This window comes from Cherax quadricarinatus, chromosome 48 (genome assembly GCF_038502225.1).
Source record: "Cherax quadricarinatus isolate ZL_2023a chromosome 48, ASM3850222v1, whole genome shotgun sequence".
Lineage (NCBI taxonomy): Eukaryota > Metazoa > Arthropoda > Malacostraca > Decapoda > Parastacidae > Cherax > Cherax quadricarinatus.
Window position 1 is genome coordinate 7,246,572 of NC_091339.1, and position 25,124 is coordinate 7,271,695.

Consider the following 25,124-nt stretch of genomic DNA (forward strand, 5'->3'; position numbering starts at 1 on the left):
TGGAAAATCCTAGAGGGACTAGTACCGAACTTGCACACGAAAATCACTCACTACGAAAGCAAAAGACTTGGCAGACGATGCACCATCCCCCCAATGAAAAGCAGGGGTGTCACTAGCACGTTAAGAGACCATACAATAAGTGTCAGGGGCCCGAGATTGTTCAACTGCCTCCCAGCACACATAAGGGGGATTACCAACAGACCCCTGGCAGTCTTCAAGCTGGCACTGGACAAGCACCTAAAGTCAGTTCCTGATCAGCAGGGCTGTGGCTCGTACGTTGGTTTGCGTGCAGCCAGCAGCAACAGCCTGGTTGATCAGGCGCTGATCCACCAGGAGGCCTGGTCACAGACCGGGCCGCGGGGGCATTGACCCCCGAAACTCTCTCCAGGTAAACTCCAGTGATCTATAAACAAGAGTTTAGACCTCGACCGTTCGTCATTGTAGGAGCTGCCAGCAATCACCGGTTCTTCAACACGCAAGTTACACTTTTGTATCAATCAAATCACATATTACTCGGTTAGATAATTTCCAGAAGTTCCTTCATGTGATAGCCAAATCACCGACCAGTATGTTTTAAATAAGTGACCCACTGATCAGATCCGACTGGTTCCGAACCCTTGACCGGTTTAAACGGATTCGCTGAACAATAAAGTAGACTGAACATTAAAATGGTATAAAATACCGACAGGTTGTTAGGTAAGACACATGCAACAGTTAGGTATCTTTATTTCGAAACGTTTTGCCTACACAGTAGGCTTCTTCAGTCGAGTACAGAAAAGTTGATAGAAGTCTTCAAGTCTCTTCTGCTTCTATCAACTTTTCTGTACTCGACTGAAGAACCCTACTGTGTAGGCGAAACGTTTCGAAATAAAGATACCTAACTGTTGCATATGTGTCTTACCTAACAATAAAGCAGACTGTAAACAGACGGGGTTTTAGGCGCCCTTATCAAACACAAACAATAAATATAAAACAGGAACGTACACCAGTAAGCTGTCCTAATATACAAGTACAGTTAGAAATAGAAAAACAAATAGCTAGAGCTTTAAGGAGGCTATTAGTAGAATATTCAAGAGGTTACTAGTAGAATTACAGTAAATCAACCATTCAAATCACATTATGAAGCTCTGTGTAGTCAGCAGTCAATCAAACAAACGAGCTTCCACATAGATAAATTGCCATTTTTGTGGAAATTGGCGTCACGCTCCTTGTGCAGATATTCAAGAACTATCTACAAGCAGTATTAAATCAGGGAAGTGTTTTTGGGTATGCCCAAATGAGAGCAATCTGTGGACTAAAATCACATTGGTATTAAAAGAGGATAACATCAAAGCAGCCTTCATAGAAAACCTGGAAGCATTCTATAACAAATGGGAAAATAAAAAGTCTGGGCTGGATGGTATCGCCCTTGGTGTTGGCCATGTAGTCAAACTGTAAGGCTGGAGGTGCTGCCCCGGTAGTCAGTAAATGTGGGGCTGATAATGCTGTCCTGGGAGAATGTAAGGGTGAGGATGGATGTGCTGTCCTGGGAGACAGTAATGGTGAGGGTGGAGATGCTGTCCAGGTAGTCAGTAAATGTACGCAGGAGGGAATGCATATAAATGACCTCGAGGGAGACAGGAGCTGTAGTGGGGAAACAAGTGTAGTCAAGGACAAGATAAAACCAATATTACAAACCAGTAATACCACAGAAGATAGCAAACAAGGGGACTCCACTAGCATTAGTGAGGATACATTACCAAAAACAACTGGTGAGAGCCCCATTGTTAGTGCTAGTGAGGATAGGAAAGAGACAGGTAAACATGCACCAATAGGGAATACAGTTACAGAAATCCAAGGCAAATGGAAACCAAGCCTGTGCACATACTATGCACTTGGTATCTGTAGGCATGGGAAATCTGGAAAAACAAATGGGACGTGCAACTTTGACCATCCTAGAAAATGCCGTGCCCATATGACAACAGGAAAATGCAAACTCCCTTCCTGTAAGCTTTTTCACCCTGAAATGTGTCCCTCTTCAGTACAAGAAAGACTGTGCTATAGCTTAAACTGCCAGGCACACCATCTAAAGGGGACAAAAAGATACAAAACATCCAGGCCATGGGAAAACCTGGGTAGCCACAGCCACTCAAGAGGGAGAGGTTTTTTAGTGCCAGGAAGGAAAAAAACTGGCAGGAAATGGCAGAAATCGTACACCAAATACAGTCATTCCTGGAGTGGAACCACAGTCGATGGCCTCCACTCCAAACCAACAGATACAGATACTAATGCCGGAAAAAAATTCCCCCCAGTACCACCAGTCCAATGACATTCTTCTTTGCAAATATACAGGACCTAAAACCAGCAACGAACAACAAAATACCTTTCATCCGTGGACTGCTTGCAGAGGCAAATGCAATGTTCGCGGCTTTCACAGAGACCCACATAAAAGATCACTTGGACAACGAAATATGGATCCCAGGCTACAACCTATACAGATGCGACAGAGTGAACAGGCAAAAAGGGGGGGGGGGTTGGTCTGTATATCGCAGAGTCACTTGTTTGCACAGAACTGCTTAATGCCTCAAATGATGTAGTGGAAGTTTTAGCAGTAAAGATCGAGAACCAAAACCTAGTCATTGAGGTAGTCTACAAGCGTCCGGATGCAACGTCCCAGCAGTTCCAGGAACAGCTGTTAAAAATTGACCACTGTCTGGAAAATCTGCCAGCTCCTGCCCTCAACATTTTGCTCCTGGGGGATTTCAACTTAAGGCACCTAAAATGGAGGAATATAGCAAATAATGTTGTTGCACATGTTTGCACAGAACTGCTTAATGCCTCAAATGATGTAGTGGAAGTTTTAGCAGTAAAGGTCGAGAACCAAAACCTAGTCATTGTGGTAGTCTACAAGCCTCCGGATGCAACATCCCAGCAATTCCAGGAACAGCTGTTAAAAATTGACCACTGTCTGGAAAATCTTCCAGCTCCTGCACCCAACATCTTGCTCCTGGGGGATTTCAACTTAAGGCACCTAAAATGGAGGAATATAGCAAATAATATTGTTGCAGTAATAACACCAGGAGGCAGCACTGATGAAAACTCACACTCACACGAGCTTTTAAATCTCTGCACAAAATTCAATTTAAACCAGCAAATAATAGAGCCTACTAGACTGGAGAATACACTAGACCTCATCTTCACTAACAATGATGATCTGATAAGAAATGTCACCATATCAAAAACAATATACTCAGATCACAACATAATTGAGGTTCAGACATGTATGCGTGGAGCCCCAGACCGACAAAATGAGACTAGTCACGAGTGAGCATTCACCAAATTCAACTTCAATAACAAAAACATAAAGTGGGACCAAGTAAACCAAGTCCTAACCGATATAAGCTGGGAAGATATACTAAGCAACACAGACCCAAACTTATGCCTAGAACAGATTAACTCGGTGGCACTCGATGTATGCACAAGGCTTATTCCTCTAAGAAAAAGGAGGAGTAGATGTAAAATAGAAAGAGACAGGCGCTCCCTTTACAGGCGACGGAAAAGAATAACAGAGCGGCTAAAAGAGGTCAATATATCAGAAATGCGCAGGGAGACACTGGTCAGAGAAATAGCAAGCATCGAACTTAAGCTAAAAGAATCCTTTAGGAGTCAGGAATCGCGGGAAGAACTAAAAGCCATAAATGAAATCGAAAGAAACCCAAAGTATTTCTTCTCCTATGCCAAATCAAAATCGAGAACAACGTCCAGTATTGGGCCCCTACTTAAACAAGATGGGTCCTACACAGATGACAGCAAGGAAATGAGTGAGCTACTCAAGTCCCAATATGACTCAGTTTTTAGCAAGCCGCTAACCAGACTGAGAGTCGAAGATCAAAATGAATTTTTTATGAGAGAGCCACAAAATTTGATTAACACAAGCCTATCCGATGTTATCCTGACGCCAAATGACTTCGAACAGGCGATAAATGACATGCCCATGCACTCTGCCCCAGGGCCAGACTCATGGAACTCTGTGTTCATCAAGAACTGCAAGAAGCCTCTATCACGAGCCTTTTCCATCCTATGGAGAGGGAGCATGGACACGGGGGTCGTCCCTCAGTTACTAAAAACAACAGACATAGCCCCACTCCACAAAGGGGGCAGTAAAGCAACAGCAAAGAACTACAGACCAATAGCACTAACATCCCATATCATAAAAATCTTTGAAAGGGTCCTAAGAAGCAAGATCACCACCCATCTAGAAACCCATCAGTTACACAACCCAGGGCAACATGGGTTTAGAACAGGTCGCTCCTGTCTGTCTCAACTACTGGATCACTACGACAAGGTCCTAAATGCACTAGAAGACAAAAAGAATGCAGATGTAATATATACAGACTTTGCAAAAGCCTTCGACAAGTGTGACCATGGCGTAATAGCGCACAAAATGCGCGCTAAAGGAATAACAGGAAAAGTTGGTCGATGGATCTATAATTTCCTCACTAACAGAACACAGAGAGTAGTCGTCAACAGAGTAAAGTCCGAGGCAGCTACGGTGAAAAGCTCTGTTCCACAAGGCACAGTACTAGCTCCCATCTTGTTCCTCATCCTCATATCCGACATAGACAAGGATGTCAGCCACAGCACCGTGTCTTCCTTTGCAGATGACACCCGAATCTGCATGACAGTGTCTTCCATTGCAGACACTGCAAGGCTCCAGGCGGACATCAACCAAATCTTTCAGTGGGCTGCAGAAAACAATATGAAGTTCAACGATGAGAAATTTCAATTACTCAGATATGGTAAACATGAGGAAATTAAATCTTCATCAGAGTACAAAACAAATTCTGGCCACAAAATAGAGCGAAACACCAACGTCAAAGACCTGGGAGTGATTATGTCGGAGGATCTCACCTTCAAGGACCATAACATTGTATCAATCGCATCTGCTAGAAAAATGACAGGATGGATAATGAGAACCTTCAAAACTAGGGAGGCCAAGCCCATGATGACACTCTTCAGGTCACTTGTTCTATCTAGGCTGGAATATTGCTGCACTCTAACAGCACCTTTCAAGGCAGGTGAAATTGCCGACCTAGAAAATGTACAGAGAACTTTCACGGCGCGCATAACGGAGATAAAACACCTCAATTACTGGGAGCGCTTGAGGTTTCTAAACCTGTATTCCCTGGAACGCAGGAGGGAGAGATACATGATTATATACACCTGGAAAATCCTAGAGGGACTAGTACCGAACTTGCACACGAAAATCACTCACTACGAAAGCAAAAGACTTGGCAGACGATGCACCATCCCCCCAATGAAAAGCAGGGGTGTCACTAGCACGTTAAGAGACCATACAATAAGTGTCAGGGGACCGAGACTGTTCAACTGCCTCCCAGCACACATAAGGGGGATTACCAACAGACCCCTGGCAGTCTTCAAGCTGGCACTGGACAAGCACCTAAAGTCAGTTCCTGATCAGCCGGGCTGTGGCTCGTACGTTGGTTTGCGTGCAGCCAGCAGCAACAGCCTGGTTGATCAGGCTCTGATCCACCAGGAGGCCTGGTCACAGACCGGGCCGCGGGGGCGTTGACCCCCGAAACTCTCTCCAGGTAAACTCCAGGTAAACTAGACTGGAGAATACACTAGACCTCATCTTCACTAACAATGATGATCTGATAAGAAATGTCACCATATCAAAAACAATATACTCAGATCACAACATAATTGAGGTTCAGACATATATGCGTGGAGCCCCAGACCGACATAATGAGACTAGTCACGAGGGAGCATTCACCAAATTCAACTTCAATAACAAAAACATAAAGTGGGACCAAGTAAACCAAGTCCTAACCGATATAAGCTGGGAAGATATACTAAGCAACACAGACCCCAACTTATGCCTAGAACAGATTAACTCGGTGGCACTCGATGTATGCACAAGGCTTATTCCTCTAAGAAAAAGGAGGAGTAGATGTAAAATAGAAAGAGACAGGTGCTCCCTTTACAGGCGACGGAAAAGAATAACAGAGCGGCTAAAAGAGGTCAATATATCTGAAATGCGTAGGGAGACACTGGTCAGAGAAATAGCAAGCATCGAACTTAAGCTAAAAGAATCCTTTAGGAGTCAGGAATCGCGGGAAGAACTAAAAGCCATAAATGAAATCGAAAGAAACCCAAAGTATTTCTTCTCCTATGCCAAATCAAAATCGAGAACAACGTCCAGTATTGGGCCCCTACTTAAACAAGATGGGTCCTACACAGATGACAGCAAGGAAATGAGTGAGCTACTCAAGTCCCAATATGACTCAGTTTTTAGCAAGCCGCTAACCAGACTGAGAGTCGAAGATCAAAATGAATTTTTATGAAAGAGCCACAAAATTTGATTAACACAAGCCTATCCGATGTTATCCTGACGCCAAATGACTTCGAACAGGCGATAAATGACATGCCCATGCACTCTGCCCCAGGGCCAGACTCATGGAACTCTGTGTTCATCAAGAACTGCAAGAAGCCCCTATCACGAGCCTTTTCCATCCTGTGGAGAGGGAGCATGGACACGGGGGTCGTCCCACAGTTACTAAAAACAACAGACATAGCCCCACTCCACAAAGGGGGCAGTAAAGCAACAGCAAAGAACTACAGACCAATAGCACTAACATCCCATATCATAAAAATCTTTGAAAGGGTCCTAAGAAGCAAGATCACCACCCATCTAGAAACCCATCAGTTACACAACCCAGGGCAACATGGGTTTAGAACAGGTCGCTCCTGTCTGTCTCAACTATTGGACCACTACGACAAGGTCCTAAATGCACTAGAAGACAAAAAGAATGCAGTGGCCTGGTGGCTAAAGCTCCCGCTTCACACACGGAGGGCCCGGGTTCGATTCCCGGCGGGTGGAAACATTCGACACGTTTCCTTACACCTGTTGTCCTGTTCACCTAGCAGCAAATAGGTACCTGGGTGTTAGTCGACTGGTGTGGGTCGCATCCTGGGGGACAAGATTAAGGACCCCAATGGAAATAAGTTAGACAGTCCTCGATGACGCACTGACTTTCTTGGGTTATCCTGGGTGGCTAACCCTCCGGGGTTAAAAATCCGAACGAAATCTTATCTTATCTTACAGACTTTGCAAAAGCCTTCGACAAGTGTGACCACTTGTGTGTGCAAACCCATCAGTTACACAACCCAGGGCAACATGGGTTTAGAACAGGTCGCTCCTGTCTGTCTCAACTACTGGATCACTACGACAAGGTCCTAAATGCACTAGAAGACAAAAAGAATGCAGATGTAATATATACAGACTTTGCAAAAGCCTTCGACAAGTGTGACCATGGCGTAATAGCGCACAAAATGCGCGCTAAAGGAATAACAGGAAAAGTCGGTCGATGGATCTATAATTTCCTCACTAACAGAACACAGAGAGTAGTCGTCAACAGAGTAAAGTCCGAGGCAGCTACGGTGAAAAGCTCTGTTCCACAAGGCACAGTACTAGCTCCCATCTTGTTCCTCATCCTCATATCCGACATAGACAAGGATGTCAGCCACAGCACCGTGTCTTCCTTTGCAGATGACACCCGAATCTGCATGACAGTGTCTTCCATTGCAGACACTGCAAGGCTCCAGGCGGACATCAACCAAATCTTTCAGTGGGCTGCAGAAAACAATATGAAGTTCAACGATGAGAAATTTCAATTACTCAGATATGGTAAACATGAGGAAATTAAATCTTCATCAGAGTACAAAACAAATTCTGGCCACAAAATAGAGCGAAACACCAACGTCAAAGACCTGGGAGTGATTATGTCGGAGGATCTCACCTTCAAGGACCATAACATTGTATCAATTGCATCTGCTAGAAAAATGACAGGATGGATAATGAGAACCTTCAAAACTAGGGAGGCCAAGCCCATGATGACACTCTTCAGGTCACTTGTTCTATCTAGGCTGGAATATTGCTGCACTCTAACAGCACCTTTCAAGGCAGGTGAAATTGCCGACCTAGAAAATGTACAGAGAACTTTCACGGCGCGCATAACGGAGATAAAACACCTCAATTACTGGGAGCGCTTGAGGTTTCTAAACCTGTATTCCCTGGAACGCAGGAGGGAGAGATACATGATTATATACACCTGGAAAATCCTAGAGGGACTAGTACCGAACTTGCACATGAAAATCACTCACTACGAAAGCAAAAGACTTGGCAGACGATGCACCATCCCCCCAATGAAAAGCAGGGGTGTCACTAGCACGTTAAGAGACCATACAATAAGTGTCAGGGGCCCGAGACTGTTCAACTGCCTCCCAGCACACATAAGGGGGATTACCAACAGACCCCTGGCAGTCTTCAAGCTGGCACTGGACAAGCACCTAAAGTCAGTTCCTGATCAGCCGGGCTGTGGCTCGTACGTTGGTTTGCGTGCAGCCAGCAGCAACAGCCTGGTTGATCAGGCGCTGATCCACCAGGAGGCCTGGTCACAGACCGGGCCGCGGGGGCGTTGACCCCCGAAACTCTCTCCAGGTAAACTCTCCAGGTAATGGCATAATAGCGCACAGAATGCGTGCTAAAGGAATAACAGGAAAAGTCGGTCGATGGATCTATAATTTCCTCACTAACAGAACACAGAGAGTAGTCGTCAACAGAGTAAAGTCTGAGGCAGCTACGGTGAAAAGCTCTGTTCCACAAGGCACAGTACTCGCTCCCATCTTGTTCCTCATCCTCATATCCGACATAGACAAGGATGTCAGCCACAGCACCGTGTCTTCCTTTGCAGATGACACCCGAATCTGCATGACAGTGTCTTCCATTGCAGACACTGCAAGGCTCCAGGCGGACATCAACCAAATCTTTCAGTGGGGTGCAGAAAACAATATGAAGTTCAACGATGAGAAATTTCAATTACACAGATATGGTAAACATGAGGAAATTAAATCTTCATCTGAGTACAAAACAAATTCTGGCCACAAAATAGAGCGAAAAACCAACGTCAAAGACCTGGGAGTGATCATGTCAGAGGATCTCACCTTCAAGGACCATAACATTGTATCAATCGCATCTGCTAGAAAAATGACAGGATGGATAATGAGAACCTTCAAAAACTAGGGGGGGCCAAGCCCATGATGACACTCTTCAGGTCACTTGTTCTATCTAGGCTGGAATATTGCTGCACACTAACAGCACCTTTCAAGGCAGGTGAAATTGCCGACCTAGAAAATGTACAGAGAACTTTCACGGCGCGCATAACGGAGATAAAACACCTCAATTACTGGGAGCGCTTGAAGTTCCTAAACCTGTATTCCCTGGAACGCAGGAGGGAGAGATACATGATTATATACACCTGGAAAATCCTAGAGGGACTAGTACCGAACTTGCAAACGAAAATCACTCACTACGAAAGCAAAAGACTTGGCAGACGATGCATCCCCCCAATGAAAAGCAGGGGTGTCATTAGCACGTTAAGAGACCATACAATAAGTGTCAGGGGCCCGAGATTGTTCAACTGCCTCCCAGCACACATAAGGGGGATTACCAACAGACCCCTGGCAGTCTTCAAGCTGGCACTGGACAAGCACCTAAAGTCAGTTCCTGATCAGCCCGGCTGTGGCTTGTACGTTGGTTTGCGTGCAGCCAGCAGCAACAGCCTGGTTGATCAGGCTCTGATCCACCAGGAGGCCTGGTCACAGACCGGGCCGCGGGGGCGTTGACCCCCGGAACTCTCTCCAGGTAATACTCCAGGCAGTGATAACACCAGGAGGCAGCTCTGACGAAAACTCACACACACACGAGCTTTTAAATCTCTGCACAAAATTCAACTTAAACCAGCAAATAATAGAGCCTACTAGACTGGAGAATACACTAGACCTCATCTTCACTAACAATGATAATCTGATACGAAATGTCACCATATCAAAAACAATATACTCAGATCACAACATAATCGAGGTTCAGACATGTATGCGCGGAGCCCCAGACCGACATAATGAGATTAGTCACGAGGGAGCATTCACCAAATTCAACTTCAATAACAAGAACATAAAGTGGGACCAAGTAAACCAAGTCCTAACCGATATAAGCTGGGAAGATAGACTAAGCAACACAGACCCCAACTTATGCCTAGAACAGATTAACTCTCTGGCACTTGATGTATGCTCAAGGCTTATTCCTCTAAGAAAAAGGAGGAGTAGATGTAAAATAGAAAGAGACAGGCGCTCCCTTTACAGGCGACAAAATAGAATAACAGAGCGGCTAAAAGAGGCAAATATATCTGAAATGCGTAGGGAGTCACTGCTCAGAGAAATAGCAAACATCGAACTTAAGCTAAAGGAATCTTATAGGAGTCAGGAATCGCGGGAAGAACTAAAAGCCATAAATGAAATCGAAAGAAACCCAAAGTATTTTTTTTCCTATGCCAAATCGAAGTCGAGAACAACGTCCAGTATTGGGCCCCTACTTAAACAAGATGGGTCCTACACAGATGACAGCAAGGAAATGAGTGAGCTACTTAAGTCCCAATATGACTCAGTTTTTAGCAAGCCGCTAACCAGACAGAGTCAAAGATCAAAATTATTTTTTTATGAGAGAGCCACAGAATTTGGTTAACAAAAGCCTATCTGATGTTATCCTGACGCCAAATGACTTCGAACAGGCGATAAATGACATGTCCATGCACCCTGCCCCAGGGCCAGACTCGTGGAACTCTGTGTTCATCAAGAACTGCAAGAAGCCCCTATCACGAGCTTTTACCATCCTATGGAGAGGGAGCATGGACACGGGGTCGTCCCACAGTTACTAAAAACAACAGACATAGCCCCACTCCACAAAGGGGGCAGTAAAGCAATAGCAAAGAGCTAAAGACCGATAGCACTAACATCCCATATCATAAAAATCTTTGAAAGGGTCCTAAGAAGCAAGATCGCCACCCATCTAGAAACCCATCAATTACACAACCCAGGGCAACATGGGTTTAGAGCAGGTCACTCCTCTGTCTCAACTATTGGATCACTACGACAAGGTCCTACATGCACTAGAAGACAAAAAGAATGCAGATGTAATATATACAGACTTTGCAAAAGCCTTCAACAAGTGTGACCATGGCGTAATAGCGCACAAAATGCGTGCTAAAGGAATAACAGGAAAAGTTGGTAATGGATCTATAATTTCCTCACAAACAGAACACAAAGAGTAGTAGTCAACAAAGTCCGAGGCAGCTACGGTGAAAAGCTCTGTTCCACAAGGCACAGTACTCGCTCCCATCTTGTTTCTCATCCTCATAACTGACATAGACAAGGATGTCAGCCACAGCACCATGTCTTCCTTTGCAGATGACACCCGAATCTGCATGACAGTGTCTTCCATTGCAGACACTGCAAGGCTCCAGGCGGACATCAACCAAATCTTTCAATGTGCTGCAGAAAACAATATGAAGTTCAACGATGAGAAATTTTAATTACTCCGATATGGTAAACACGAGGAAATTAAAACTTCATCAGAGTACAAAACAAATTCCAGCCACAAAATAGAGCGAAAAACCATCGTCAAAGACCTGGGAGTGATCATGTCGGAGGATCTCACCTTCAAAGACCATAACATTATATCAATTGCAGCTGCTAGAAAAATGACCGGATGGATAATGAGAACCTTCAAAATTAGGGATGCCAAGCCCATGATGACACTCTTCAGGTCGCTTGTTCTATCTAGGCTGGAATATTGCTGCACACTAACAGCACCTTTCAAGGCAGGTGAAATTGCTGACCTAGAAAATGTACAGAGAACCTTCACGGCACACATAACGGAGATAAAACACCTCAATTACTGGGAGCGCTTGAAGTTCCTGAACCTGTATTCCCTGGAATGCAAGCGGGAGAGATACATGATTATATACACCTGGAAAATCCTAGAGGGACTAGTACTGAACTTGCACACGAAAATCACTCACAACGAAAGCAAACGACTTGGCAGACGATGCAACATCCCCTTAATGAATACCAGGGGTGTCACTAGCACGTTAAGAGACAATACAATAAGTGTCAGGGGCCCGAGACTGTTCAACTGCCTCCCAGCATACATAAGGGGGATTACCAATAGACCCCTGGCAGTCTTCAAGCTGGCACTGGACAAGCACCTAAAGTCAGTTCCTGACCAGCCGGGCTGTGGCTCGTACGTTGGATTGCGTGCAGCCAGCAGTAACAGCCTGGTTGATCAGGCTCTGATCCACCAGGAGGCCTGGTCACAGACCGGGCCGCGGGGGCGTTGACCCCCGGAACTATCTCCAGGTAAACTCCAGGTAAAATTAGTTGGAAATTGTTACTCTGGTCTCGGAAGGATTTTGCTTGTTGACCAGTGTTATTATAATCATAACTATGCACTAAACCCACAAGGTTGATGCCAGTGAGGGGCTCTTGATCCAAGGAAATGACCGTGTCCTCTTTGGATCGAACCTGAATGCCAATCATTCCTTCACCAGGCACTCTTTCACCTCTACGGGTTTAGTGCTCTCCCATGAATGTGATAAAATTGCTTAATTGGGCAGCTATTGTGCTAGTTTTAAGGCGGACTCTAAAACTACGAGGATTTGTGGAAGTTTAAGTATGTGAAAAAGAATATTCACTCTGATAGATATCCATTTTGCAGAATTGAAGTTATTGTCTGTGGTGGGTAACGGCAAGATATTTTCCGAAATAGACCTGCATAATGCTTATTTACAAATTCAGGTACATGAAAAAAGCCAAGAGATTTTGGTGTCAGTTTACCTGGAGTTTACCTGGAGAGAGTTCCGGGGGTCAACGCCCCCGCGGCCCGGTCTGTGACCAGGCCTCCTGGTAGATCAGAGCCTGACCAACCAGGCTGTTGCTGCTGGCTGCACGCAAACCAACGTACGAGCCACAGCCCGGCTGATCAGGAACCGACTTTAGGTGCTTGTCCAGTGCCAGCTTGAAGACTGCCAGGGGTCTGTTGGTAATCCCCCTTATGTATGCTGGGAGGCAGTTGAACAGTCTCGGGCCCCTGACACTTATTGTATGGTCTCTTAACGTGCTAGTGACACCCCTGCTTTTCATTGGGGGGATGTTGCATCGTCTGCCAAGTCTTTTGCTTTCGTAGTGAGTGATTTTCGTGTGCAAGTTCGGTACTAGTCCCTCTAGGATTTTCCAGGTGTATATAATCATGTATCTCTCCCGCCTGCGTTCCAGGGAATACAGGTTCAGGAACCTCAAGCGCTCCCAGTAATTGAAGTGTTTTATCTCTGTTATGCATGCCGTGAAGGTTCTCTGTACATTTTCTAGGTCAGCAATTTCACCTGCCTTGAAAGGTGCTGTTAGTGTGCAGCAATATTCCAGCCTAGATAGAACAAGTGACCTGAAGAGTGTCATCATGGGCTTGGCCTCCCTAGTTTTGAAGGTTCTCATTATCCATCCTGTCATTTTTCTAGCAGATGCGATTGATACAATGTTATGGTCCTTGAAGGTGAGATCCTCCGCCATGATCACTCCCAGGTCTTTGACGTTGGTGTTTCGCTCTATTTTGTGGCCAGAATTTGTTTTGTACTCTGATGAAGATTTAATTTCCTCGTGTTTACCATATCTGAGTAATTGAAATTTCTCATCGTTGAACTTCATATTGCTTTCTGCAGCCCACTGAAAGATTCGGTTGATGTCCGCCTGGAGCCTTGCAGTGTCTGCAATGGAAGACACTGTCATGCAGATTCGGGTGTCATCTGCAAAGGAAGACACGGTGCTGTGGCTGACATCCTTGTCTATGTCGGATATGAGGATGAGGAACAAGATGGGAGCGAGTACTGTGCCTTGTGGAACAGAGCTTTTCACCGTAGCTGCCTCGGACTTTACTCTGTTGACGACTACTCTGTGTTCTGTTAGTGAGGAAATTATAGATCCATCGACCCACAAGTTTTTTTTTTTTTTAATAAGTTAAGAGATTATTATTTAGTGTGTCCTCCTCTCCTGGATTTTTCCAATGATTCTCTGAGTTCTCGAGTTGCTAATTTCTCTCCTGAATTTCTTTCAGTTAATTCTTAATATTGCCAAGGTCTGTTTTGCATAACTCTTCCGCTGCATCGGCAGTGAAGAAGTTATTTTTATATTGGTGATATATAAATGTGTTAAGTATCGTTGTTGTAGTCAGTGGTGTAACTAAAACCTAGTTAGCAAACATTTTGATTGCTATTACTGTGTTACTCAAGCCTGAAAATCTAAAAACACTGAAAGCTTTTGGTGATGTAATGTTTCATAAATTGTACAAGATGCCGTATTTCTTACATCAGACAATTTCTTTGACTGAGATATATAGTCGTTTTGTGAATTATTTTCAACAAAGAAGATAACGTGGCAATAAGATTCCACTTATTTTCGTTAAATAATGGAAGGTGAGTGTTATCTAAACTATACACTGCAAATCTTTTTGTGCACAGAAGCTATTTAACACTAAATAAGTGATATTGCATGGGGTAGGTACATTCTGAATGAGCTTGTGCTTCGCTGGTTAATTTTGTTCTTAAAGACCTTGTAGTTCACTGCAGGCTAGTGTCCAGTGATCAAAGTGGCTCGCGCTGACGTCTTTTATTACTCTCTGTCAGAATAAAATCATGGATAATCAGTTGAAGTTCATGTACTATGCTAGTGTGTATGTGCGTGACTTACAATAAGTGAAATTAACACTAGCTCACAATCGTGAGCTAGTGTTAATTTCACTTATTTTTCAGCACGTGTAATATTAATATTTTAAAAATATCGACTGATATCGGCCACTTTTTCACTGATGCCGATACCATAAAAATAACCTATACTGATATCTTGGTATGTCCCTAGTACTTACCTATATGTACTTGCAGGGGTCGAGTCTCACCTCCTGGCCCCACCTCTCAACTTGCCGTTTGCCAGATTCCCCCCCCCCCTCTCCCAGCCTTGTGGGCCCTGCCGTATATACTCTTAAAACTATGTATGGAACCTGTCTCCGCCACATCTTCGTGACGGTTACGCCACTTCCTGACCACCCAGAGGCTGAAGTACTTCCTGACATCCCTCAGAGTCTTTAACTTCCAAATATACCCTCTTTGTACTTGTTTCTTGCCTCTCAGTCTATCGTTTATCCCTGTGTACCTTACCAGTTCTCCCGGGTATTTGTATGCTGCTATCACGTCTTCCCTTGTTCATCTTACCTCTAATATTAGGCATCAGGTTCAATTCCTTTAGCTTTTCATACCTCATACCCTTTAAAAAAAGTGTCATCTCCCACTTTAGAGCCTCTGTCAGGAAAGGAGCGCAAACGTTTTATTTTATTTTTGTATTCTGAGGTTTCCACCTCAGGGGATGTTACCTGGGTTCTCTATAAGGTAAAATTAGGAGCTGTAGGTAGAACACTTTCCAGTGGTACAAGTTACTGGAGTGGGACCATTAAAATGTTTGCAACGATTCGAAATGCATTGTATAGAATACTCCAAGATAAGACCCATGTGGGTGAAAGGGAGATTTTGGATAGTGGAAGATAAGTGGGGGAGAAGAAGGGATAGGAGAAGGGAGAGAAAGAGCCGGGGCTAAACCCAACTGCATGGCTTTGGTTGGCAAGGTAGAGGGAATAGTTGTTTGACTGTGCTGACTGCAAGACTGTATCAAACGCAATGGTAGAACCGGTCAGGGTTTAGGGCAGCAAAGGACACTGGTACAGGTGTCGCTGGAGTGTCATACGCAAGTTTGCTGTTGTCTGTTTCTCAATGCAATGATATGGGTTGGTAAAAAAAAGGACGTGTTTAAGGTCCACCCCTGCAGAGGGCAGGACGGAAGTTGAGATTAGAGGTTAGGAATAGAGGTTTAGGAATAGAGAGGGGAAGGAACAGGATTGTATAGAAATTGGAAGAGGTTTAGAGTGTTATCTGGCAGTCTAATTACTTCGTCAAGGTAAGCTCTCCATGTGTCTTGGTGGGTTTCTAGTCGGTCAATCTGCTTGTCACTGAGTTCTTTCCAGAACACGTTCAGCGCTGGGGTGCCAGTCCTGATGTGGAGTGACTCGCTTGTAGCAAAGTCGTCCCACGCCACGCCCAGCACCCACCGCAATGCACGGTTCTGAATTCGCTGCAGTTTCAGGACATTGGTCTTTGCAGAAAGAGAAAGAGCAATTCCAATTGCATCAAACAGGCCTGATACATCATTACAGTAGCACGTGTCTTCATTAGTGAAGAAGCTTGAGAAATAGTGACGTTTTCTGTGGCTTGTCACTTGCACACTTTCATCCACCAAGTCCCACTCCTTGAGCCTTGAAATCAAAAGCTCAGCATTTGACTTTGTCAAACAAAGATCTCTGATAAGGTCATTGAGGTCTGCTTAGTTTGGGTAGTAAGGATTCCTTCCAACAGTTGCATCTGTGAGATCATAGTCTTGTTCACTGTGCTCTTCATTTTCTGATTTGCTTTCTTCTTCTGACGGTTAGACTTCTTTCTGGAGGTGTAGGTACAGGAAGATCAGCACTGTGTAGTACTGGTGCAGTAGAAGAGGGAAGGTCTGGATAAGAAATAGCAGGTGTATTTTTTCTGGTGGTGTGTGTAGACTCCATGTAACTATGTATCATAGTGCCCTCTAGTGATATCAACAACTTTATCACTGTGTATCTGTAAAATCCGCCTAGTGTAAGATATTTGTGTCTGACCCATTTAATTATCAGTAAATATCTAACTTTTAATTCTCATTTTGATTGTCTTCTGTTACTTTTATACTTCCTCCTTAATGTATATGGTATATTTTGTGTATCTTCCCTACCCTATATACCCAAGCAGTACATAATTAGAATACGAGAAAGTTTGTCCCACGTGTATGGTAAAATCAGGTACCCGGCAGAGTATTTAAGAGAAGGTAATATTGGTTGGTTAGGAGGATCTCTCCAACTAACCAGTATATTTACACTGAACTACATATACATCTGTGTTAGACAATTAGTAGCAATGCTTGACTGATATGGTGGGAACACTTCCTTAAAGTATTACGTGAGAAGAGTGTATGTTCTTCAGTGATCTCACATGGTGACAGTGTGTTCACACATAGGTGATCTCGCATTCACTGCCATATCTCGAACATGGAACTTTCGCTCTGACTGATGAGTTTGTCCTGGTCACTATTTCAGTCTATTTCCTCTATTCGTCCATAGGGGAGCAACTGAAACTTGGCCTCATTGAATATCATATTGTTGTACGAGGTTCAGTGGAAGACTTGACTTATATCCACCTGAAAATTCACTGTGTATTCGACGGATGCCACTCTCAGAGATTCTGGTGTTATTCACCATAATGACACCAGGTGCAGTGAATTATGTCGATGTCATTCTCAGATATAAGAATGAAAAACAGAAGTGGGGGAGTACTGTGCCTTGAGAAACAGAACTTTTCACTGTGGCAGCATCTGACTTCCCTATGTTTACTACCACTACTCTCGGGGTTCTGTTAGGAAGTTAAATATCCATATGACCACTTTTATGCGCTATCACACCATGGTCACACTCGTCGAAGGCATTCGCAAAATTAGTGTACACTACATTAGCAATAACAAAAAAAAGGCACAATACCGTGACTGGAACGATACACAAATAACCCGCACATAGAAGAGAGGAGCTTACGACGACTTCTCGATAGTGTGACTTTGTAAATGTCCAAGTCGGACCGAAACGTCGTCGTAAGCTCCTCTCTTCTATGTGCCGGTTATTTGTGTATCTACATTAGCACTTAGTTTTTCTTCCAACACATCCAAGGCAATGTCATAATGGCCTAGCAGTTTGTGAAAAGGCTTGAGTGACCTGCACTAAACTCATGCTGTCTTCGACTGTGCAACTGTTGCGATTCCATGTACTTGGCAATCTTGCCTCTTAGGACCCTTTCAAAGATTTCGATAACGTGAAGTTAGCATTGCAGGTCTATATTTTTTTTCACAACTTCTTTACTGCCACCTTTGTGAAGTGGCACAATATCAATGGATTTTAATGACAATGGAATGACACCTGTTTTCAGACTCCTTGTCCGTAGGTTTCTTGCATTTTTTGACGACTATGGCGTTTCACAAGTCTGCTCTTGGAGCAGAATGAATTGGCATGCTGTCCATGGCTTCGAAGTTAACTGTGGAGAGGGCGACATCAGAAATTTTTGATATGTTGTAGTTTTGATTCTCACTGCTGAAAAGTTCGTTAGGATCTTCGATCTGCAGACATATAGGCGGTTCACTGAACCTGAGTCGTATTGTGACTTCAGTATTTCACTCATTTCTTTAATGTCATCAGTGTACATTCCATCTCCTTTAAATAAAGGCATTATACTGGATGAGATTTTCTCCCCGGATTTTGCATTAAAGAAGTATTGGGGATTTCTTCTAATTTCATTTATGGCTCTTTGCTCCCTCTCTGAGATTCTATATAATGCAATTAGTTTGTGCTCGATGCCCTCTTTGCCTGTAGACTGTAGAGGAAGCGCCTACTCCTCCTCTCTCTCTCTCTCTCTCTCTCGAGTTTGCACCTTCTCCTTTACCAAAGAGATACACGTCTGCAGCATACCTCAAGCAACAATGAGCTTATTCTCCCGAGGAAGTGGTTTAGATCTGCGGTGGCCATATTGTCTTCCCAGGCTATCTCTTTAAGGCCGCTATTTATTTGGTCCCAGTTGAAAATGGATTTATTGAGTTCACCCTCATGATTATGTTTCTCATAACTGAACCTCGATTATGTTGTGGTTCAATACCATTATGTCCCAGACCAGGTCCTCATTGTTGGTAAATATAAGGCCTAGGGTGCCTCCCAGTCGGGTCGTTTCAACGATCTGCTGGCTTAAGGCAAATTTATTACAGAGGTTTAATTATTGTTTTGTGAGAGACGTTTTCTCTAGACTAGCTCCAGGGACTCTCTGTAATTACAGTCCTTGTTATATTTTTCCATCTATGATGTCTCAAATTGAAATCTCCAAGCACGCAGGATATTTGGGGATGAGTTTGATTGGTTTTAAAGACAAGTCACGATCTCCAGTAACTTTTTTGAGCTACTAAGCACAACTGTTATTTATTTTCATTGCCAGAACTTTGATTACATCATTAGTTGAGTTCAGTAACTCAACACATTTGAACAACTCTTAAACATACAGGCCCTCCCCCTTATTACCTAATTTTTCGGTCGCATCTAAATGCAGTGAACCCTCAACCAATGGCATTAATCCGTTCCAGAGGTCTTGCCGTGGGTCGAAATTGCCGTTGGCCGAGTTAATTTTCCCCATAAGAAATAATGGAAATAGAATTAATCCGTTCCTGACACCCCAAAGTCTGAAAAAAAAAAAATTACATGAAATATACGTTTCCTTATATGGAAAGGAATGGGACATGCAAAATAAGCAATAATTAAATGCCACTTACCTTTATTGTGGAGTTGTTGATGAGTGATGTGCCTGCAGCAGGGGAAATTCAGAACTGTCTATTGCTTGGAAGGAGAATCGCCTTCCAGAAGGACTTCATTTCCATTGTAATTCTCACCCTTTTTAACACAGGCTTGGCACTAGAAGCTTTCTTGGGACCCATGGTGGCTTATTTAGCGGTTACAAGCACTAGAAATAGTGGAATTATCCAAAATATATGGGAGGCACATGTGGAAACCGACTGCAACAGTGTGCCATTGTAAACAATGGCACACTGACTCTTGGAGTGGCTGGGCCCGCTCAGGCTGCACACCGACACTTTCTGGACAAACGTCGTTGGTTAAGTTTTTCACCGTTGGTTAAGGCATTTTTTCTATGGCAAAAAGCACTGTTAGACGAAATTGCCGTTACTTAATACCGCCGTTAGTTGAGGGTCGACTGTAGGTTGTACCCAGGAATCCTTATTGCATTATGCAAATACTCTCTTATGCTAGTCTCCGTGAAGTTTCAAATATTGCATTTTATTGCTTTATCTTGGTTTGGGACATTGTACGCTTGCAAACACAAAACATACACTCTACCTTTTGCGCTGGTGCTTGCTGGTTGGACTTTGTATCTGTGGCTGTGACGAGCCTGATACTGGCTTTGATTCCAGTCCAGCATGGCTCCTAACTGGTGATACAGTCTTAGCAATTCTCGCCAAATTCTTTTCTGTTGTCTGGCATTAAAAAAAAAATCTATGTTGGCTGTATGATTTTGGTTTATATATTCATACTGGCGTTCATGAGATTTTATATGCCTCGTACTCTTATTGTGGAAGGCTGGACAGTCTGAATCGAAGCACTGGCCAACAACAACATAACTATCTTTAACTACAATATCAGATCTTTAAGCAAGCATTATGATGACCTCCTAGCATTACTAAATTCCTTGCATGCCAATATGTCCATTATTACACTAACTGAAACCTGGCTAAAGCCTGATACTACAGATGTCTATGCCATTCCTGGTTACACAGCCATACACAACTGTAGGCCAGACCAACAAGGGGGTGGCACAGCTATATACTACTCAGACCAACTAGAATGTATCACTAATACTTGCACAAGGGATGAACATGGGGAATATATAATAGCTAAATTCAAATCCAAATACCTACAAAAACCTCTCACAGTGATAAACATCTACAGAATTCCACAATCAAACATTAGCCAATTTAGTCAAAACCTAGGAAGTATGATAACTGATGCACGCATGAACAAAGATCACTTACTACTCTCAGGTGACTTCAATATAAATCTCCTGCAAGACCAGGACCCACACGTTACTGAATTCACAAACACAATGAGTAACTGCATGTTGCTACCAACAGTAACAAAACCTACAAGAGTTACAGAGACTAGTGTTTCCCTACTTGACCACATCTGGACCAACACCATATCCCCTTTAAAATCAGGCATAATTACAGATAATACCACAGACCACTACCCTACTTTCCTCATAACAACTCTTGGTAAAATACCCCAAGACACTACTAACGTCACCTTCAGACTTCACAATGAGGTAGCCATTAATAACTTCACAACAGCAGTAACAAACATTGACTGGCACACTGAGCTAGAAATCTATACAGATATTGACGAATGTTTTAATAATTTTCTAAAAAAGACCCAATACCTCTATAACAAGCACTGCCCTTAAAAAACTAAACAGATGACAGCTAAGAGACTGAACAGTCCCTGGCTAACACCCAGCATTCTCAAATCCATAAATACAAAACACCAATATGAAAAACAGTACAGAATGGGTCACATAACCAGAGACCAAACAAAACGTTACTCGTCAATCCTAACCAGCCTGATAAGAAGGGCAAAAAAATTGTATTATGAGAACAGATTATCCAACTTACGAGGTGATATAAAAAAGACCTGGAAGACCCTATCAGAAATTCTGGGAACAAAAAAGATATCACGACATAGCAAAATAAAATTAGCAAAATCAGATGAACCCCAACTCCCACCAACAGAAACAGCAAACAGACTCAATGATTTCTTCTCCACTATAGGTCAAAACCTTGCCAATAATATCCCAAGCTCAGATACCCCACCAAATGACTACCTCACTGGCAACTACCCGAACACACTGTTCCTAGCTCCGACTAACCCATACGAAGTCTCCCTTATCATCAACGCACTGAAAAACAAGGCAGATTTAAATACCTTACCACCCTTTATATACAAAAAAGCGTCACAAGTACTATCACCAATCATTGCAACACTCTTTAACAAATCCATTGAATCCTCCACCTTCCCTACAGTTCTCAAAATAGCAAGGGTCACCCCGATCCATAAAGGAGGTGACCAAACAGAGTTGAATAACTATAGGCCAATATCAAATTTACACCCTCTCTCAAAAATCTTCGAAAAATTAATTCATAAACGAATCTACTCCTACCTCATCTCCCATAACATTCTCAACCCCTGCCAATTTGGATTCAGGCCTAATAAAAATACTAATGATGCTATTATACACATGCTAGAACATATATACACTGCAATAGAGAAAAAAGAAGTCCCACTGGGGATCTTCATTGACTTACGTAAAGCTTTTGATACAGTTGACCATGACTTGCTCCATGTAAAATTGTCACACTATGGTATAAGAGGGCACTCCCTCAACTACCTCAAGTCTTACCTCAGCAACAGAAGCCAATGTGTACGCAAATGGGGCAAGCTCTTCCGCACAACCAATTACAGTTGGTGTCCCACAGGGAAGTGTCCTTGGCCCTCTTCTCTTTCTCCTATACATAAATGACCTACCAAATGCTTCGCAATTACTCAAACCCACACTTTTTGCAGATGACACCACATACGTCTTCTCTCACCCGAGCCCAGTCACGCTAGCCAATACTGTAAACACCGAATTACAGAAAATATCTACCTGGATGAGGACTAACAAACTTACACTAAACATTGACAAAACCTACTTCATTCAGTTTGGTAACAGAGATACAGATGTACCTCTTAACATAACGATAAACGGATCACCTATCACAAAGCTAACAGAGGGAAAATTCTTAGGAATCCACCTCGATAATAGACTCAAATTTCATACACATATACAACAAATTTCTAAGAAAATTTCCAAGACTGTAGGCATACTATCGAAGATACGGTACTATGTTCCACAGTCAGTCCTCCTGGCCCTTTATCACTCTCTTATTTACCCCTATCTCACCTATGGAATTTGTGCATGGGGCTCAACAACAACTAACCATCTCAGACCACTAATTACCCAACAAAAGGCTGCAGTTATAATAACAAATTCTCACTACAGGCAGCACACTCCACCAATATTCAAAACACTCAACCTACTCACCATACAAAACATCCATACTTATTATTGCACTTATTACATACATAGAACACTTAACTCTGATATTAACCCTCCCCTCAAACATCTTGCCAACCTCAACAGAACACATGACCATAATACAAGGCACAGATCACTCTTTGATGTTCCTCGTGTCCATCTCACGCTATGCAAAAACTCAATGCACATAAAAGGCCCTAAAATCTGGAATTCATTACCTGTAAATATAAAAGAAACACTACCTGTTTATAAATTCAAGTCTCTTCTCAAAGTTCACTTACTCACTCAAAACCAAATAAATACTGAATAACTGAACCATATAAATTGTATATCCTAAATGTTACTCACAATTATATCACACAAATGTTAAACCTAACTTTGTTATTTTTTTTAAATACACTACCTAACAGAATACTCCATTCTACTGAATGAACAGCAATGCATGCAACCATATGACCTGTCTTTGTAATACTCATTTGTATTTTATAGTTATCTGTTTACAATAATGTCTTATCATTGATTTCATCATTGCTTAGTTAATCTTAAGTTAATTTTAAGCCAGCCCGTAATGCTATGCATATAAGTGGCTTTGGAATGCTGCTCTTACCTGTATTTTTTGTACCTCTGTTTGTATGCTAAAATTTCTAAATAAATAAATAAATAAAATAAGTTCGGCTTATATTTGGGTGAAAGAGCTCACACGACTTGGAGTGACATTTGTCTATTGAGATTTCACCATTTCTTCAGATGGTTGCATATGCAGGTTTCCTTATTATTAGTCCCAGTAGTGACGTATTTACAGATGCCACAAGAATATAATTTACATATTTCAGATTTCTGTTAGCAGTAGTTTTGGTGCTCTGAGTTCCCAAGTCGGTGCAATTTCTGGATCTGCACAAGAGCCAAAACCAACACAGTGTCAACAATGGCACTAGTACTACCACCAACTTCACTAGTACAACCATATACTCAAATCCTAGGGCTATCATGTGATAATATTAAGAAAGCATGTGGTAATATTAAGAGAGCATGTGGTAATATTAAGAGAGCGTGTAGTAATATAGAGAACATGTGGTAATAAGAGAGCATGTGGTACTATAGAGAACATGAAGTAAATATAGAGAACATGTGGTAATAAGAGCATGTGGTAATAAGAGAGCATGTAATATAGAGAGCATGTGATAAAGAGCATATGGTAATAAAAGTGAGCATGTGGTAATAGACCAACAGACCTCTGGCTGTCGTGAGAGGGAACTGGACAGGCGCCTACAGCCAGTTCCAGAACTGCCTGGCTGTGGTTCGTATGTCGGCTTGCATGCGGCCAGCAGTAACAGCCTGGTTGATCAAGCCCTGATCCACCACGAGGCCTGCTCATGGATCGGGCAGCGGGGGCATTGACCCTGGAACAACCTCCAGGTATGTTTACCTGGAGAGAGTTCCGGGGGTCAATGCCCCCGTGGCCCGGTCTGAGACCAGGCCTCATGGTGGATCAGGGCCTGATCAACCAGGCTGTTACTGCTGGCTGCAGGCAATCCAACGTACGAACCACAGCCCAGCTGGTCAGGTACCGACTTTAGGTGCTTGTCCAGTGCCTGCTTGAAGACAGCCAGGGGTCTATTGGCAATCCCCCTTATGTATGCTTGGAGGTAGTTGAACAGTCTTGGGTCCCTGACACTTACTGTGTTGTCTCTTAACGTGCTAGACACACCCCTGCTTTTCATTGGGGAGGATGTAGCTTATGTGGTAATAAATTATAGTAATAAGAGAGAGAGCATGTGGTAATAATAACAGAGCATATGGTAATAACAGAGCATGTGGTAATATAGAGAGCATATAGTAATAATAACAGAGCATGTGGTAATATAGAGAGCATATGGTAATAATAACAGAGCATATGGTAATAACAGAGCATGTGATAATAATAACAGAGCATGTAATATTGAGAGCATGTGGTAATATAAAGAGCATGTGGTAATATAGAGAGTATGTGGTAATAACAGAACATACGGTAATATAAAGAGCATGTGGTAATAACGGAGCATGTGGTAATACAAAAGCATGTGATAATAACAGAGCTTATGGTAATATAAAGAGCATGTAGTAATATAATGAGCATGTATTAATATAAAAAGCATGTGGTAATAACAGAGCATGTGGTAATATAAAGAGCATGTGGTAATAACAGAGCATGTGGTAATATAGAGCATGTGGTAATAACAGAGCATGTGGTAATATAAAGAGCATGTGGTAATAACAGAGCATGTGGTAATATAAAGAGCATGTAGTAATAAGAGTATATGGTAATATAAAGAGCATGTGGTAATAACAGAGCATGTGGTAATAACAGAGCATGTGGTAATATAAAGAGCATGTGGTAATGATAACATAGCA

At 42.9% G+C, this 25,124-nt stretch overlaps 1 protein-coding gene across 2 annotated transcripts in view; it reads right to left on the reverse strand.

Annotated features, from left to right (window-relative positions):
- Positions 1-25,124, reverse strand: part of Polr3H (RNA polymerase III subunit H) — a 797,681-nt gene that overhangs the window by 136,342 nt on the left and 636,215 nt on the right. The gene's annotated exons all lie outside the window — the stretch shown is intronic.